Genomic DNA, 4,518 nt, shown 5'->3' with positions numbered 1-4,518 from the left:
TTGTAAAAATCAAAAAAATTCAGGGGCAATAACTCATAAAAGGGGTCGAAAAATATTATCGCAATGAATAGATTGAAGAGTCTCCTTCACTAGTCGAAGACATTGATGAAGGTTTGGTATCTTTACGGTGTACGGTTTCGGAGGAGAAGCGATAACAAGCTTTTATTGCAAAAGGGGCAATAACTCCTTGAGGGGTCAAAGTTCATATACGCAGGGTGAACTGCCAAAATCTTTTAAGGAGTACATTCTTATGGACCATAAATCTTTTCGATAAATCTTGAAACTCAAAATCACGGGGAGGAAAAATAATAATAATAATAAACAGAAGAATATCAATAGGTCTTTCCACAGAAAGGTGGAAAGACCTAATAATAATAAACAGAAGAATATCAATAGGTCTTTCCACAGAAAGATGGAAAGACCTAATAAACAGAAGAATATCAATAGGTCTTTCCACAGAAAGATGGAAAGACCTAATAAACAGAAGAATATCAATAGGTCTTTCCACAGAAAGGTGGAAAGACCTAATAAACAGAACAATATCAAAAGGTCTTTCCACAGAAAGGTGGAAAGACCTAATTACAGCAGTATGTCGTCCTCAAAGTTATGCATATTTTTGTCAAATAACACCAAGAAAATTTTCAAGAGTTATTGGGATTTAGCCTGACGGTGAGACAAATAAATTAATAACCCAAAATCCTGGAAGTGACTAAAATAGGAAATCATGATGTTGAAATTGAATTCAGACAGTGTACAGGTTGATACGTAATCACATCCACAATGATCTCTCTGTATCTCTGAAACATGCCAACCAACATTCGACTTAAGGAAAAGCTATATTTGTAAATAAGATTATTAATACGACCGTGTAATTTGCAATAACTGTAGCCTGCTGTTAAAATGTCGTGTTGTAAATTACGTGGTATGAATATAATGAAGAGTGGCCAGTTAGTGCAGTAACTACAGTCGCTCACCATAGGCTGAGTTGTATAGATCTCTGAGATGATCGTTTCTAGAGGTCTGCTCTGGTCTCTGACTTTCCCGGTGTTCTGGACAGCTGATCAGTATCTGGTGTGTCGGGTCCGATCTTGCTAACATCGAATACCCCCCCCCCCCCCCGTTTTATTTAAAAGAGTGTGGATTATAAAACCGCAAAATATTGTTCCACTGATTGAAACTATTTATCAAACACTTTATTTATATTATTTGCATAACTGTAAACAATCAGACAATCCGACTGTAAATAGTATCGCCTACAGGGGTTTATATGATTAAAGTAATTCCACCTTCCTGTGATGGAATCAGATTTTGCAAAATCAGTGTTTTATTTAGATTTATGCATGATAGAAACATTTTTGTTGGAGTCTTTTCCTATAGTTATTGTAAAATCTTGTTAAAAATAAAATATTTCAAAAGCTTAAGTTATATATGAATAATCAATGATACGTTTTAAAATATTGAATCCAAGGGCAATAACTCTGTCTCTATTGATTTCTTCATCAGGTCTCTTATGCGATGATTTCCTTTATTTTTTACAGACATTTTGTATATTTTGTGAAGATACAGTTTCATGAAATTGTTATGAATGCTACTATATCATCATAACCAGTTTGCATGGAATTTTAATAACGCTGTTTAAGGAAAATTGCAATTTTTTTACGGGTACCTGTAAAGTGCGAAACGAAATCGAAACGGAACGAAACGAAATCTACCGAAACGAAACGAAATCTACCTAAACGAAACGAAATCTGCCGAAACGAAACGAAACCAATCGAAACGAAACGAAACATTGTACATGTATAACCGAACTTTTTAAATTATAATAATTAAAAATGTGAAAGTTACCACATATAAATAAAATTCGTCTCCCCTTTGATGTAGGCTTTGGGCTTGACTGATACATGGTTTTAAAAGTTGGAAAGGGGGTGAGTAAGCACAAAGTCCATATCCGAAGTTGATTAAATACCATGTGAAATTAGTTTCGGATCAATAAATTTCAGAACGGAGGGTTACAGTCTCAGAGGTCTGGGGAAACACACTAAACGAGGGGTGGGGTCACCGGCGTTGGATCCGCCTTTGGGTATAGATACATTGTTTGAAGAAGCTGGTGCCTGAGAAAGTTGAAAGCAGGAAGAGCTCTTAACCTCTTATTTTATCTCTAACTGCTGAGGTGCGAGTACTTTCAATAATGAAAAAAAATTAAATAGTATACCATATTATATGAATGCAATTCGGTAAGATATATAAATACATGTATTATTAAAAATTATTATTGATATGTAGTGAGTCTAAAGATAACTTTATACATTTGGGGTATTGCTAAAACGTGGAATTGAAAACGGGACGGAAAACGGAAATTGTTTTATGCAATAATATCAGGAGGAGGTCAACATTTTGTAAAATCAAAAGGCTTATGAACAAGGGAAGCATAAATTACAAAGAGAACGGGAGGACATACTCAGAATCCACCGTTTGATATACTACATACAAATACACAATATGCATATGTATACGTAGATTTGTCTTTAGAGCAAAAAACACTGAAACATGTATTTATGCCCAAAACCGATTCCAGCGCCGGCGACCCCACCCCTCGTTAAGTGTGTTTCCCCAGACCTCTGACCTGTGAGACTGTAACCCTCCGTTCTGAAATTTATGGATCTGAAACTAATTGCACATGGTATTTTATCAACTTCTGATATATACTTTGTGCTTACTCACCCCCCCCCCCATTCCAATTTTTAAAGCTTTGTATCAGTCAAGCTCAAAGCCTACATCAAAGGGGAGGCGAATTTTATTTATATGTGGTAACTTTCACATGGGCCTAAGATACCATTTTTAATTATTATAAAAGTTGTACAATCTGTTTCGTTTCGTTTCGGTAGGTTTCGTTTCGTTTCGGTAGATTTCGTTTCGTTTCGGTAGATTTCGTTTCGTTTCGCACTTTACAGGTACCCTTTTTTGACGGTGATACATGATACTGCTTATGTACGTCTCGCATCTTAAAGAGTGATGACCTATGTATCTTATTTGATAATTTGTTAGCTTTAACTCTAATGAATGGAAATAAACACACATTTTGAATTTGTATCAGATAAAACTGCGAGTATTGAGTTACCTTAAATGACACAAACATATATATACAAAACCACTGTAATAAAATATTTTGTTTGATTTGCAATCGGAAGTCCTCTAATAAATAATCATTACCTACATCTGATAAGTGAACCCCATCATCTCTAAACAAGTAAGACTTCCTCATAATTATATGCTGTGACATACAGTTGTCTTTACCTAGAAAGTTTCTGATAACTGTGTTAATTTAATTCCTTTCCTTTCCCCTTCCTCCCATCTTAATCCTCTCCAAACAAGTCTACACAATAATTCAGAAAAAATAATGTGGCCATTTGGAAATATTTTCTGGATATACATGTACACTAAATCGGCCAGCATTTTTACTAACAGTTTCTTAGAGTAGGAAAATTTTATGTCATTAGATCCTAAATGAATGATAATGAAATCTGGAATAGGAAAGTTTGACTTGCAAAATTCAACTGTATCCAATAAACTTTCCCATTACATACCCCTAATGTCCTTCCAAAATAATACCTACAAAATCCATATCAAACTCCACATTTTCATTTCCTAATTCAATTGACCTTGTTTTAATCCAGTACATCAGTGAGGATCCAACTATCCATACACCATATTTGTGATAAACTTTAATCAACAAATCAACACAGTTCGCAAAAACTATCAAAATGCTTTAAATTGTCCAATTTAAAAGACTTGCAGCATTTATAACTGGATATGGAGAATCCTGCATCTTTTCCCCTGGAAACGTGGCATTGAAAATTTTCTCTCCCCGTAATTTGTCTGTAAATACTGAACCTTTATAACAGTAAAAACGTTCATGGCTGTTCATGAATTTGTAAATATTTTCAAAATTCTCAAACTTCAGAACTGGAATGATTTTTAGCAGTAAAGAGAACATGAAATCCGCCCAGGATTGTTATTATAGGTCTCCTTGTTGTGTAGTTCTAAGAAATGTTCTTGACCAAATTTCACTTTGCAGTTCGAACAGCATGTTTCAGGTGTTGCGTACCAGATTAGATTATTTTTAACCACATGTCTCTTAACATGTGTAAATTTGGCAAGGCATACCGGGCAAGGATTTCCTCTTTTTTTTTTTTTTGTCTTTGTTGCCCAATGGATCTTTCGTGGACTTGGTGGATCTTCGATGTCTGACCCAATGTCATAATCCGGTAACAAATTGTCCTCCATGTTAAAACTATGAGGAGTATGGTAACTTTATATACTAATTTGAAGGATGAATGGTGAAGGTAACGAACAGTGATCAATCTCATAACTCCTATAAGTACTACAAAATAGATAGTTGGGCAAACACAGACCCCTGGACACACGAGAGGTGGGATCAGGTGCTTAGGAGGAGTAAGCATCCCCTGTCGACCGGTCACACCCGCCGTGAGCCCTATATCCTGATCAGGTAAACGGAGT

At 35.3% G+C, this 4,518-nt stretch overlaps 1 pseudogene; it reads right to left on the bottom strand.

Annotated features, from left to right (window-relative positions):
* Positions 1–3,163: 3,163 nt before the first annotated feature.
* LOC125657218 (uncharacterized) lies at positions 3,164–4,284 on the bottom strand (annotated as a pseudogene).
* Between the last annotated feature and the right edge of the window lie 234 nt (positions 4,285–4,518).

Source organism: Ostrea edulis, chromosome 7 (genome assembly GCF_947568905.1).
Source record: "Ostrea edulis chromosome 7, xbOstEdul1.1, whole genome shotgun sequence".
NCBI lineage: Eukaryota > Metazoa > Mollusca > Bivalvia > Ostreida > Ostreidae > Ostrea > Ostrea edulis.
Note: the sequence above shows the minus strand (reverse complement) of the source record. Positions and strands in the feature narration are given on the sequence as shown.